This window comes from Aphelocoma coerulescens, chromosome 10 (genome assembly GCF_041296385.1).
Source record: "Aphelocoma coerulescens isolate FSJ_1873_10779 chromosome 10, UR_Acoe_1.0, whole genome shotgun sequence".
Taxonomy (NCBI): domain Eukaryota; kingdom Metazoa; phylum Chordata; class Aves; order Passeriformes; family Corvidae; genus Aphelocoma; species Aphelocoma coerulescens.
The window spans coordinates 15,753,228-15,768,751 of NC_091024.1; the positions used below are offsets into that span (position 1 = coordinate 15,753,228).

The 15,524-nt window shown below is 39.9% G+C and overlaps 1 protein-coding gene across 15 annotated transcripts in view; it reads right to left on the reverse strand.

Moving 5' to 3' along the window:
• The window catches only part of OTUD7A (OTU deubiquitinase 7A), a 148,119-nt gene that overhangs the window by 96,861 nt on the left and 35,734 nt on the right, over positions 1-15,524 (reverse strand). For 7 of the 15 annotated variants that reach the window (XM_069025261.1, XM_069025262.1, XM_069025257.1 and 4 more), the window contains one exon: positions 13,285-13,357. The exons of 1 other annotated variant lie outside the window; for it this stretch is intronic. The gene's annotated coding sequence lies outside the window, so the exon portion shown is untranslated. 7 more of the 15 variants (XM_069025258.1, XM_069025259.1, XM_069025264.1 and 4 more) reach the window with 7 other exon arrangements.

The window sequence follows — 15,524 nt, forward strand, 5'->3', positions numbered from 1 at the left end:
CAAATCCTTTTTTTTTAGTCATGTTTTAAACCCAGACTGTTCATTCAAACTTCACTCTCAGTCACAAGAAAGATAATACAAAAGGGCTTTTTGAACCACAATGGTACAACCTCTGTCCAAGGCTGCTACTTTTTATAGATTCATGATATTCATCTACAGAATTAAGAGTCTATAAATCAGCAGTGAGAGTCTTTTCTGAAAAGGATCCTATAGCTCAGCAGAAGAAATTCCATCACTGAGTTCTATAGCTAGAGTGATTTCAGGAGATCAGACCATAAAACCTCATAAATGTCCCAGCAGCCTCAGAAATCTAATGTGTCACACCCTAGACATCTCTCCATCAAAATACTAAATCCCCACAACAGATGCAAAATCTCTGAAGAATTTACCCACTGATACATAGAAACTACATTCTGAAATTAAAAAGGTAACTTTTAAGCCCTAGTCCCATTAACACTAAGGCAAATTCTGTTAGTAGCAGTACCTTTGCCCACTCTTTGGGCATTTCATTTGAAGGATTTTTTAAAGAGGTACTCAAAATTAATATTTTAGAAACTTTGTTTCATGACTGATCCTTATTCACAAAGCAGTATAAAAGCCCTATGATTGGCAAGCATGAGATTCATAGGACAACATGGATTAAGAGCAGTTCTAGAGGATGCCAGAATAGGAAAGATTGGAAGGGAATGCTGGAATATCTGCCATAGCTTCCCAAAGACTGCATGTCTGAAGGTTCAGTTTTAAACAGGCATGTCTAAGGGCTAGGAAAATGTTTTTTTTCAAAGTACTGAAGAACAGGCAACACACAAGGGTTTGGGACTTATGCGACACTCTACTTTTTCAGATATAGAATCAATGTTTTGAATTAGGATTTTATAGCTTGGCTATTAATGAAGTTACAACTTTATCTGGAAGTTTAATCATCAGGACTGGAATAAACTTTTTAAAAGTACTTCATATGATCTAGAAGCTTAAATCCCATTAAAAGAAGTCATGTGATCTCTTAAAGACCTGTAGTCAGCTTTTCAACTGAGGCAAGGAGCACTGGAAACTTTTAAAACAATTTTCTCTGTATGGCTACTGATACAAAATAATTCATTTTAATCTGTCCCTGAAAAAAAAATAGATTTATCTCATCTATTCACACACAAAACTTAAATGTGCTATTGCAAAACCCTAACCAAAGATCTACCAAGCCACTGGATCTCAGAGATGTAGTCTGCTTTTTGCTACATTTGGTCAACTTCATCAAAAGCTGTGTGATTTACATACAGAGGAAGATGTATTCCAGAAGAACACAACACTTTGTGAATAGCTAGTAACATATTTAAAGGAAATGTGCTTATTCTTAACTGAAACATGTTTCCTGTAAATACTGTGAGATCCTACTGCTTTTTCTGTAAATACAACAAACCCTCTTATCTTACTTAACATGCATTATATCCAGTGACCCAATTTAACAATGCAAAGCTTGAAGAAGAGTTGTTAGATCTACAAATATGTAACACCACTACATTCCAGCCAAGCAAACAATGGGAACATGAAGAAACAACACAGAAGAACTGTGTCTTATTAGCAGTGCTCTCCATCCAGCTATTTTATTAAACAGGCAATATCTTCTTCTTACCTGGCTGCTTAGGAATTTCTAAAAATTAAAAAAAAAAACACCAACCAACCAACTAACCAAAAAAACCCCACACAACTTTCCTGGCAAATTACTGGAGGATTAGCTAATTCCCTACTTCAAAATAATTTTACAAGGTCTAAAGATTTCTACAGGTTTTCAGCAAATATTTTTGCAATTTGACAATAACTCATGATTCTAGAACACATCTGTAAATCTTCAACTACCCTTTCCACAGCCTTTTCTTTCAAAAGTAGTGATAGCCCCTAATAACTATATATATAGCTTTATACCTACAGCTAGTGCATCTCATTTGCTTTGCAACTTAAGCTTGAAGATCAAAAAAAGGTTACCTTTTGCATAAACACCTGTGCAGACAGCAAAGTTCCTCTTTGGTGTTTCCACCTTCACAACACTTGGTGAACCCTTGTCTGCAGTGCTCATTATCCCAAATTATAAAATTACAATTAACACTCAAATTTATCACAGTATAGTGATAAAGACAAATAAGATAACCACAAGCTACTCTAATTAGAATTTGACTTACTAGACATTTTTGCATCTAGATCTCAGGATTTTACGCTACAGCATTGAATCAGCTTTAATATTAGCTCCTCTTAAGACCATGAAATACACAATACTGATGAAGTTACAGGTTTCATGAAAAACTATTCTTTTTTTTTCTTCCTCTCCCTGAACATGATGTATTTTCCATAGCCATATCTAAGAAAAATATGCCTTGAAGATAAAATATCACCAGAAATCACACCTATGTGGCAAACTATTTTATACAGTTACATTTCACCCCACTTTAAAAGTGAATATTCTGACATGGCATCATTTCAAACAGCTCAAAACAGACTTTTTTTTCATAGATATTAGTCATGAGACGTGTTTTAAAATATCTGGGCCTTAATCTGCAGCTCTGTGACAGTAAAAGACAGTTTTATGGGTAAGAACAGAGTAATGGTAATAGCAGTGAACTAAACCCACTTGTTGGCCATCCACTCTTTTAGTATTTCAGCTCAAAATGTATTTTACTGCCACAACGATTCCCTCTGAAGTAATATTCTGCCAGGGATTCTCAGAACTCCACAACTCAAAGGCTATTTTCTGGCCTAATTCTACTAGGAGAGAAGGCCCATTTCAGTGGCCTGGAGGAGGTGGATGGATTTTGTATTTTCAAAGCCCCAGACCTCTTTTTCTCCAGCTCCTAAGGACCATGGCAGCTTGACTCTCAAGGAATTTGTTACAGAATCATTTTGTCCTTCACTGATAAGTCTCAGATCCATAGAAGAAAAATGGTTCACAGAAAACATACTTACAAATGTTACTATAACCTCTATAAGAAGACAGCTGGGGTAAAACCAGCCATAGGACTATTTCTACCCTAAATGTACAGTAAAATTGTATGCTCTCCCAATCTTTACCTCACAAAAATAAAGCAACTTTTTATGGAAGTAAACTTCATTTTGAAATCCAAAGAAGGATGTTTCACATTTTTCTTTCTGTAAAGATATATTTAATGACAACCAAAAGGCTTCGGAGATATCTTCCTCATGAGTACATATCCCTCTATACTGGATAGGAAAATATTTTATCTTGAATATGAGAGGCATGTGGAATGAAACCTAAAAACTGAATAGCTCTTGAAGGGACCATTTCTCATGTAAAGCATATTTTAGGAGACAAAACTGGAAGAAGCAAAATGATAACAGCTCTGTTTCTCAAATTCTGTATCAAAGAAAGTCAAGAGATTATCAGCTAGATGCAAACATGTCATCAACTCCAGACACTTACAACTGAGCTGCTCAGGCTGAGTGAGTATTCATCTCTGGTGGTAGCAAAAAGTAATGATTTATATTTCTGTGCTAATTGAGGTCTACACTTAGCAGCGTTGGGTGCTCATAATCAAGCACCTGATCTGCATTAGCACTGAGGGGGAGCAGCCAGCAATACCTCAACTGGAAGCACACGCATCGTGTTTGCCAGGGTGAGTACATATTGCTTATCTGCAGACACAAGAATATCATCCTTTTGTAGTCAGAGTGCTACCAAGCCTGCACATAGGCAATACGTGACAGCAGTGAGGGGCGTATGCCAGTAAGTGCCACAGGCCTGCTTTAAAGATTCCCTCATGTGTAATAAGTAATTAATAGTTTTTAGCATGTGTTTATAATCACAAAACCAGTTCAAATAGACTTGGACCCTACTACAAAATTCTTATTAACTCTCCCAGTCACAAGGACTGAGATTCAGTTTCCAACTACTAGCCACTGTTTGACACATCTTCCTCTGCCAATCACAGGGACTTTTCCTTTGAAAGGTAAAGAAACTGAGAACAGTATTTGGGATGGATTAAGTGATAGGAAACAGGTATCTCCTGTTACAAAGATGATGGAGCCCAGAGAGAGACAATATAGTGATTATTGCTACAAACAACACAGCTCTGGATTTACGATACTGCTCTTTCTTCCACACGGGCTTTTATCTGTCAATGTCAGAAGAAATTTTGAACAATGCAGAAATATAAAAATGTAAAATGTAAAAATGTTGCCCAGGAGACATCACAGATCTCTACATGGGGTTTCTTCAAGAGAACCTTCATGTAATGTTTTTTCACAGCCTTTTGTTTCCTCTTATTCTTGCCAAGAAAACATGTCCTTTTAATAATCCTGATTAAATTCTGCTTTGAGCATTTACAGCCTGACTATACATTAATGAATATCTATCTTTGTATTTCCTGCCCAAAACTGTTATACAGTCCTTACCTACTAAGCATCCTCAGGCTGGAATGCCAGAGCAGACCATAGTCACAAGTGTGACTATACACACTGAGAGAAACACGAGAGAAAGAGCAAACCAGCAAAGCACTTCTGGGTGCCTCTCAGAAAAGGAGGATTATTCATGAGTGCAAGCAACTTTTCCTATTTTATTTGAAACTCTGTCTTGAAGTATTGAGCCATGAACAGAACCACAACACAAACACCTATGAAAACTTCAATTATAAGCACAGATGTGAGTTCTGTATATCTGAGGTTCATATGCATTCATATAAAGAAGCCTGAAAGAATAAACGGTCTATTGTTAAGAAACATTTGGCTTCTACAGTGCTGGTCAGCCACTAAGACATTCCCAACTACATGGCTCAAAAATTCATTCCTTCACACAGGTCTTCTTTCAACACAGAAGAGACACCACATGAAGTCCGATATTAGAATATCTGATTTTTTTCCCCCTGCCTCCTCAGATATCAAAACTATACATGATAAGCTGCGAGAGTAGCTCATAGGGCCTCAAATCTTTGTGGAAAACTGTCACTGAAACCTGGAACTTCCACCCTAAATGTCTTGACATTGACATGCCTTCCCATAGTTTTTAGTCTTGCTTTTATGATTATTGAAAAACCAAACATGAAACACCAACACTGATCTAAAGCATCTCAGCTGTTGCAAATTTCATTTAAATTCTGAATTTTCAGGTGAACTTCACAATTCCTGAATTTAATCCCCTTCTTGTAAATGCCTGGACACACCAGTAGGCAGGAGTAATGAAAAAGGGGTAATGAAATAGGACACTACTTTTCAATGGCAATTTCTTACTAGCAAACAGTCTCAATTTAGCAAAGTGCAAACAGTGTATCAACCTAGTTTTACTTAACTTTATCCTTGTGGCTTTATCCATTATATGTTACTTCTGTTAATTTGTTCTGAAGGGAAGTTTGTCACCAGCTCTTAACTCAGCTGTAGTTGGCAGAACAGATGAGCACACTGTACTATCTGAATCTTTCCCACATATGAACTTTATCTACAGGTTGTATATTCTGTCATTCTTTCTGATGAAATTACATAAATCTAACTTCCCCTTATACTCTGTCTTTCCTTTAAACTACTTATACTCTTTCAGAGAGAGAGACATAAAGAGTTATTTAGAGGGACATGGAGGTGATTTCATTGCTTCAGACTTAATTATAGTTTGTTGAATCAATGCTTTATTTACACTAAACAAATCCTGTCCCATTACCATAATGTTATTTAGTACACCTGTATGTCCTCCTCTTCTTCAGAATTGACTATAGAACAGCTCTAAGACTTAAAATAGAAGCTACTGGGATATTAAATATTCTCAGGTAAGAGATAGGCACATGTTAAGGGATGGCACATATGACACTGTCCCTGACATATCCATCTGCAATGCTTTGGTCTGGATTCTGTTCTCAGATAAGTATGTTATTCTGATTAGAGAAAGTGTATTATCATATCTGTATCTAAGTGTACAGCTTGATAGTCTGTGTTTACTTCTACTGTCTGCTGCTTAGTACAGGATGAACCTAAGTAATAAACTCAAGTTCACCACCAGCAAGCAATTGTCCTTTACACTGATCTCAGTGCTAAGAGGGAAAACTATTTAACACAGGATAAAAGCCCCTCTGCACCACCTCAGAAACTTTGCAGGCAATACAAGTGTTTGCACAGAAATTTAATCAGTATATAGCTAGACAGATACTTCTGGGTTCATCCCCCCATGTCCTTGCTTAGCAATTTCCAGTGGGGTGTAAGTACCCTAGAGAGTCACTAATCAGGAATAGTGAAATTACTCATTCCAGCCAGAGACAGAGCAATGTAAGCCAGGGACTGTTTCTTGCACTTTGCTTCTTGTTGCAATAGATCTCAAAAGAGATGAGAAAAACTAAGCCAGTAAAGATATTACTGTTAAATGATGTTATTTGGTATTCTTGTACTCAAGATTTGTGTAGTTTGAGACAGACAAAACCCTTTACAAAGTCAGGCTCCCAAATTAAAGTTCTTTCACAACTATGCTGTGTCCCTGCAGACACTGGTTGTGGGACACAGTTGCAGCCCTTCTTTGCCTGAAGAGTGCTTTTGGAGGAAACTATATTTACTGCACTATTTAGAAAGCAATCACAATGGAAAAGAGTAAAGTGACAACAACAAATATCTGTAAGAAAGGTTTCTACCCCAATGCCCTTGTTCTTGGGACTAGAAGTCATCTGTGGGATGACTGAATTGTCAGTCACTCATGCATTTAATGTTTCAGCAGTACCAATACAATAACCTGAGCCTGATCTGCTGTATAATACAAAGGAATTTGTTCAGTATTTTTCAATCAGAAATATAACATCAGAAGAGTTTCATTCCTGCTTAGGTGCTGAAACATAAAAGATAGAAAACTAGAGAAGAATTTTCATTCAGATTTCCTAATAGGCACTGATTATTTCACCAGTTTCTATGGCACTATCACCATGGCAGCTAGCCATTTTAATCAAAGGCATTCGAACACATTTCTGATAACATCACAGTGTTACATCTCCTGGTCACATGCAGCAGTAACCACTTTGTACATTTCCATAGGACAGAGACAACTAATGTCAGCAGACATCAGGATTAGAAATGTGATATTTCAAGCATCTAATTAAAGGACAAGTTCTCAGTGTTCCTTACTCTAATTCTGAAAACAATAGGGGAAATATAGCCATTGTGACCAAAATGAGAATCAAAATTCTTCCACAGCTTGCTCAGTTTCTACATGGGTTTTGCCCCTTCTTTGATTAACTACTCAATGCAAATGATTACTCAGCAGATCCTAAGAGTGAAATGTGCAAGTGAAAAAAAAATCACTGTAGAGAACTGAGTATCTGCAAAACACTGACAGATAAAAATAGCTACTTTACCCTTTGTACAAAACCCCCATACTTTGTTCTGTGTACAGGCTAAATTGAAGCATTGCATGCAAGACTGAAATCATGATCAGAGAGCAGAAAAACTCAGTGTTCTGACCAAAGGAATTTTCAACATATAACGGGAAGCATTCTAATTTTACTAAATATATCATGAAGCATTTGCAAAGATGCTCAGTCTGAAAAATGCCCTGCAAGTATTGAAAAATACTTCCAGCAAAAGCAATCCTTCATGTCTTCTATAAAACACATAAGAAAATACATTTTCAAGCTAACTTAGAGCAAATTCATTCTTTTGTCCTGAGATTTCTGAGGTTTTTTTTTACTGATGTATGTCAAAACACTGAGCTACTCTAAATAAATGAATTTATAAACCCTTTTAAAAAAAGCTAATAAGCAAACTGAACATATTCTCTATTTCAAGCCTAAAGCCTTTCAAAGGGTCTATCCAAGAGATATTAAATAAATACAGATAATGTCAATAATCCATAGTAAAACACTACAGCAAAGCACTATGGCTAAAAACCACTGGTATAACAGCATCCTGAAAGAGACAACACTGACCTCAAATAGAAGAGCAAGAAACTTAAATAAACTGAGAATGAGACTTAAAATACATCACAGTTGTCTTTTTAAACGATTTAAACTCAGAAATAATCACAGAAACAGTGATGTTAGGAGAACAAATACAAAAACAGAGCTGTAAGTCAAGTCTTTTGTATCGTCAGTACCTCCATGCTTGTCAGATTTACAGTTTTTCCTCCCTTGGGTCAGTAGCTGGGGAAGGACAACTAAAAAAAGAGTCTAGAAAATATATGACAGTGAAAGTGTTGTACTGTTACATTTACATGTATATACTCATTAATCTGCCCTTAAACTAAAACTAATCAATTACCACCAAGGATTTGAGAACAGTTCTGCCATCTTACACAACTTCTCCGTTTTGTGCCATACTTTGCCTTAGGAAAATAATGATAAAGAAATACAGGAAAATGCAATATAACATCTATACAATATTTGCACTGCACCTCAACTGGCAAACTACTTTTGTATAAGACTATACAGCTGAATTTTCAGACCATCTAAGCAGCCAGGTTAATCTCCCAGTTGTTTTTTCATTAGGGCAACCTGATTCATTTGTTAAGAAGGTCCACGTACCATTTAGCTCCATGCTTTAGTCTAAATATCTATGAATGCCTGTGTAGTCATATCAATGATAAATGAACCAGTAGAATACAACATCTTCAACAAGAACAACAAAGCCTTTTCTATTTTCAGTCCTCAATTCAATAACAGTTGCACTTGGTATTTTAAGCTTACCATTTGCTTAATTAAAAGTTTATGTTTAATTTTTGCTTAATATGAATCCCAAGATATCTTACGAAATTCGAGTCAAAAGGAGCTTCAGATTTCATTATGTTTTTGGAATGCAGGAAATATTAAACAGCAGACTTCATTAAAAACTGCAAGATATGAGGTGTAGACTATCTGGAAACAAAACATTCTGCTAGTTCCCTTAGTCCTTTCCTCCTCTCAAGTCCAACTTTCTCTCCTGCAATAAATACATAACTATGCCTTGCCATTGTTCTCCTCCTCCCATGAAGACTACAGAGGGCTACTGTGTCTAAAAGCAATAATAGACAAAATAACAGTATATGACAACACGATGATACACACATTTTTAAAATTCTTGTGTCTATGCAGTATATAACAAATTTAATAAAAAAACCCTTTTTCCCCCAAATAGCACAGATATGATACCAATGAACTCATAAAACATTCTAAATGATCTGAAAACACCACAGGGATTATATTTAAAACATACAGTTTTAATTTAAATTAAATGTTCTATGTACAGTATTGATTAAAACATAGATTTTCCCTGATTTTTAAATAAGTAATATGAAGGGCAACTATGGCAACAATTAGCACAATGGTTGCACTGGTAACATCAGTCAGTGTTCATAGCCTGCATGTTTGCAGCTCTATAAAATTCCTTACCTGGAGCTCCATTCACTCAATGGCTTTTTTTGCTGAGTCTGCCAACATGACAATAAGAGAGATGTGCCAGGGCAGTGAAAGATGCAGAGTTAAGCTTACTAGGGAAGGACTAAGTACGTTTCTGCCTGCTCATTACACGCTTCCTGGAGTCTGTAACCTCCAGCCACCATCACCACTACATGAATTTGTATTGATTAAACCAAGACTAAAATCTTCTAGAATCCATTGGCAAAAAATCCCCAAACCAACAAACCAACCTTTTCCAAAACCAGATAATTATGATTGAGCAAGCAATCAGTTACTTTTGCACTATACATACACAAAAATATGACTCTATTAAACCTGATCCTTACCCAGCCTCATACCCTTAACAGTTGTTATATTATACCTGAATTAAGCTGTCCTGAAGATGACTTGAGTTTCTTGTAAAAACTACAGACGTGAAAACATAGTACCTCAAACGAACCAGATTCACAAAGATGTCATTGCTACCCCATGTCATACCATGATTGCTGCTGTGTGGGCACACACAGCCCACAGATGTTCTGTACTCCACACCAATGTTACAGGTCTATCCAAAGCATACAGCTGTGTAATAGAAAGTGTTCCAGAGCCTGGTAGGCACTGATACTCATCTATATTCCAGATTCAAACGGGAAAGTCTAGCTTGTCCCTGTGTGAGCGGCACAGTCATACCAGGGAAAAATCTGGCTTCCATCCATAGAAAGGAGACCATTTAGTCAATTCACACCAACAGCAGAAAACAGAGCCAGATCCAGACTCAACAGCTAACACACTCATATTTTAATAACAGATTGTAAATAACAAAACAACACTGTTCCTATCAACAGCAGTTTCAATTCCAGAAGCTTAATATCATTTGCTTTAAATCTGTGCCATAGCAACCTTTAATAAAGTCAATGTCATCTGTAAGGACTGAGTTAAAAAAAAATGTGGGCCAAATTTATCAAGCATTAGTTTCCTTTGCTATAGAGCTCAGAACACTGACTGTGCATCATCCCAGATATGGTTTGAGTTGCATATGTTGCATCCATCAACATATTTTAAACCAGGCCTTTCCAAAATACTTTCCCTGATCATCAGTTTTGAGCATTTGTCTGAGATGGTGAAGGTCAAATGAAAAGTGTGAAAGGTTTCTTTCTGTTTACATTAAATTCATATCTGTATACTAGAAAATGCAGCACTATTCAGGCCTAGGGAGAGAAGCCTCAAGAGTTTATTAAAATATGACAGTGTTTTAGCTGGTCAATTTAAAGGTACATCCAAGGGACAACAGAAGAGACCATTCCCTCTGGCTGTGGCAGCTGTGTATGCCCATGTAGCCATGAATATCACTGTGTGTGTGAGACACTGACCAGCAACGAGGAACTTACTGTGACAGAACTACAACAAAAGTAGTCAACAATTTATTTTTTTTTCAGCACTGGCTCATAGGGCACGCTGCATCTTTATGTCAGATAGCTATCGAATGAGTCTCCAGAAAGCACTTAGAACAGACATATTCCTACAACCTCCAGGGTAAGCGTAGGGGTAGTGAGCTTTTTAAATTTAGATTATGTAAGGTCGTGTGCCTCACTGCATTATGTTTTATATGCACATTATATCTCACTGCACTATATTACACCCTGTGAACTCCTAATGAGTGTTATTCACACAAATCCAGGCAGATACCCTTTGGTAGCTCTTTCAGAAGGAGAACATATATCATATGTACATCTAATAGTTATCGAATGAGGTCAATCCCCCCAAATGTCCTGTCATGGTCCAAGAAACACAGAAGGACATACCACCTGCCCAAATCGGCCTCTTGCCCAAGCAACACCGAACCACCCAGCCAGGGAACAGGCTCCTTGTACAGGCTGAAGCCGCGAATGCAGGAGCGAAGCGAGTCTGCAATGCAGAAGCCCTTCCCGGAGCTCATCAATGAGCCGGGGGAGACGGGGCGGGGGCAGAGCCGGCAGCCCTACCCGCATCCCTGCCACGACAACCCGAGGCACGGGGCGGGAGGCGTTTCTGAACGCCCGGCTTTGCCCTTACGGGCTGCGGCCGAAGGCGCTGCCCTCAGGCTCTCCGCCCGCAGCTCCGCACAGCGGGAACTTCTGCGGCCGGGGCGGCGCGGGCAGCAGGCAGCCCGCAGGCAAGGACACGGCAGCGGCCGGGCCCACCTGTGCCACCTGCGCCGGTGACACCGGCCGGCCCGCCGCTCGCAGCCCGGGAGCAGGAGGAGGAGGAGAAGCAGCTCTTACCTGCTCCCGCTGCTCCTCCCGCAAGCCCTCACTAACCGAGCTCCATCTTCCTCCGGCCGGGAGGGGGAAGGGGGGGAAGGAGTCAACCCAGCGCTGCCGTCCCCCCCCAGCTGCCGCTTTCCGTCACCACTGTCCCCCCGCCCGCGCTGCCCGGCGCAGCGGCCGCCTCTCGCCCGCCCTGCAGACGGCACCGGGAGACGGAAAGCGAGACCCACCTCCCACCGCCGCCGCCTCCTTCCCATGAAGTCACCGGCCGCAGGGCCCTCCCTCCCCTGGCTGCCCGCAGCGGCCCGGGGAGCCGCGCTCCGCCCCGCTCCGCCCCCGCGGCAGCCGCGCCGAGCCCCCGGCACAGCTCGGCCCTGGGCCGCCCGCGGGGCCGCCGCCTTCCTCCCTCCCTCGTTCCCTCGGCGGCCCTGGGCGAGCGGTGGCCTCGGCGCTCCCGGACGATACCGGCGGCAAAGCACGGCCGGGAACTGCCCCCAGCACCACGAGCGCTCCTCCGCCCCGCGATGTCCCGCGGCAGGGGCAGATGGGAAGTGTTGCCTCCTTTCCGTTTCCATCCTTGTTCTGGAAATCACCATGCCCCGTTTTGCCCGCTGCAAAGTGGGGTATGTTACAGTAAGTTACTGCTTTCCATGTGCCTTCTATTTCGACACGGAAGTCTACTTCAGCTTACAGTAACTTCTCAACTAACCTGGTTCCAGCTATTCCAGTATGCACGCAGGTGTGTTCTATCTCACCCGGTTAAATCTACCTTCCTCACAGCAAAGCAGTCTTTCACTGCCACTCTTCCAATAACATTAGAGCTGCAAAGCAAATGGATTAAGCAATATGCCTCTAGAAAACTTAGTATCCCCTTTTTCCACTTACTATGACAAAACCAGAAACGTGCAAGACTGAAAACAAGGCAAAATACATGGCATAGAAGGAAAAAAAAAAACCACAGGTGTACCTGTCCCTGTTCAAGAAAGGCCTCCTTATCTAGAAACACTAAGAGTTCTCACCTGAAATCAGCCTACTACAGATGACGTGCAATCAGTGACAGATACAGCAACCCTAAATCCTTAAGGAAACACCAGCTGTAAACAATATAATACATTTTGCACCAACACACCCAGAGAAGTACATTTGATAACACATCAACACAATTTTGCAGATATGCATTTTCATATCCTAAGCAAGTGAGGGGTGATGGTTACAAAAGAAAACCAGATCTAGTTCTCTGACAGAACCCCAACATCCATTTAGAATATAGTTGGAACACCCCAAAAAATCTCACCTTACCTTTGAAAAATATTTCCTTTTGGAGCTAATGTGGAGGACAGAAAAAAAAATTTTGAAAAGTCCCCAACCGTTGCATGTATAAGCTTTAGCTGTAAATGCACGAGCTATAAGTTTTTGGCAAACCATGACAGGCAAAAAACCAAACAGTTTTGTCCAATACCGTTTTGGGCCTGCAGAAAATGAACTCCCATTTTTTGCCACTTACATTCTCTATTCTCCTTAGAGAAATTCTTTATGCTCATGATTGAAGATTACTTCACTCCAAAACCAAAAAATCCATGAGCAGAACAGTTCCTTGGTTTCTTCACCAGTGCAAAGTCCAGCATTCTTTAAATGTGGCAAAGAAAAATAAATTGTGAAATATATGGATAACACACTCAAAAAAGAACCATAATTACAGAAAGTCATACCTTTTTCTTTTCCTTGATGTGATTGTCTGTACAGATTGTCCTACAGGTGATTCCCAGCCAGTGAGAGTTCTGTCTGTAAAAGAAAGAACAGTTTAGGAGAGTTTTTCTGAAAGCTCTAGTCCATTCGCCTTGCAAAGGAAATTAAGTAGTGACTATGTGACCCTCAGGTGGCTGCTCTAGAGCTCTCAGGACTGAAGATACTCTAAAATTAGTTAGAGAAGCTATTATCATGAGATAAAGATTCAAACACAGAGATTCAAACACAGGGTGATCTGAAGGCTCTAGTTAGCCAAGTGATGACACAGAGCTGGGGACTGGTTCAGATGGTCACTTCAAAGGAAGTGGCCAGTTGTCTGTCAGGCAAAGCCAGAGACGCCAGCAAAAGTCTGAAGGCTTACCAAAGGAAAGGGTGGCCAGGTACATGCAGGAAGAGGCTATCCTTTAGGCCTGAAAGTTCCTCATTCTTCATCTTTTATTCCTACTGGTAAAACTTTCTTTCATACCACTATTATGGGAAAACAAACCTGTTTCTAACAAAGTCCCAGATGAAGCGTGAAAATGCGGAGATGCTGGATTTAGGTGAAGTATTTGCATACTTTGGGGCCATTATGTTCTGCCTCCATGGAAGTGGTAGTATCTCCAAAAACAGCAGTGTGAACAGATTCAAGAAACAAAATTCTCTAGTCCAAAGAGATGCAACAAATACTGCAATATCTCATCTGAACATCTTCCCCCTCTTTAAATTAGAAAGCAGGGGTGCTGTAGTCCACAAAGATCAGGAACCCAGAGACCACTGAGTCATTCAGAGATCTTAAATTTCCAGGCTGCAAGAGAAGGGAAGCATGCATATGACTGACACTCCCTGCAAAATCTATTGTATCTTTGCTGTGACCATACACAGACACTGAGGGATGAAATGAAAGAAGTATTGTCATGATTGCTGTTTGATACTGTTTATTAGACCTGGGGGTTGGGTGACTGTCAGCATAATATGACTTTAGAAGTAGAGAGGTTCTTCTCATGGGGAAAATTATCTGGTATAGCAGAATCACAAAACAGTTTGGGTTGGGAGGGACTTTAGAGGTCAACTAGTTCCAACCCCCTGCCAATGGGCAGGGACACCTTCCATTATCCCACGTTGCTCTAAGCCCCATCCAGCCTGGCCTTGGACACTTCCAGGGATGGGGCAGCCACGGATCCCCTGGGTTGTGCTGGGGCCTCACCACCCTCATGTCTGATGACATAAATCCAGTCCAAAGAGCATACTTCCAAAATTTTCATGGGAAAGAGCTATTTTGTGGAAAATTGTAAAAACACAGAATTCAGAACATTTAGTGGATAAACTGAGCTTAAATGAAAATCTGCTGATTCCTCAGCTTGGGAAATGAGGTTTTGTGCACAGCATTTGCTGTATATCTCCTTGACATACTTTGATGTTTTCTTCATCCATCATAGTTTTTCCTTTAGCCTATCCACATTTCTCTATCCACACCTCACTGAATGCAGGAGGTTCTTTAGAGGACCACAGATATGCTGAATCTAACAAAAAAGATGTAAATACATATATATATATAAGACAAAAAAATTGCGGAATAAGGTATCTAATCAGGCTTCATTGGTCTGTTAGCTATTTCACCTTTATAAAACAACTTTATTTCTATTCTGTGTCTTTTGTTTTTAATACAATGAAGCATCCACTTTAATCTCCCACTTCAGAAAACATGGAAACTGGGGCAAAGCTGTTAAAGACAAGTTACATACCACAGTTTAAACTTTATACAACAGAAATGCAAATTGGATTCCTTTCCATTACAACTGATACTATATATAAATGCTAACTGAATATAAATGGCAATCACAACATACAGTGCTCTTATTTCTGCTAATACCCATCTGCAAGATCATTAGAGAATAGATCCAAATGGACAGACAACAGTTGCATCTTGCATACTACGATAAAGAGATATTTATGCCTAGAGTCCAACAGAAAGTTTTTCAGAAATTCTATCTTTGTCTAATAAATTGAAGGCATAGTCAACTATCCCCAAGAAGAAAATCTCCTCTAATCATTTTTTAGGATTGCTACATGAGAAATAGCACTTAGTGATACTTTGACAGTAGCTCTGTAGTGTGGGGTATGCCCAGCCACTGCCCTGGAGGGACTGTCTGCTGAGATAAGGTGATTGAGCAATCTCCCAGCAGGACGCCCCCTGGGAAGGCAGCTACTCCTCTGGGAGACC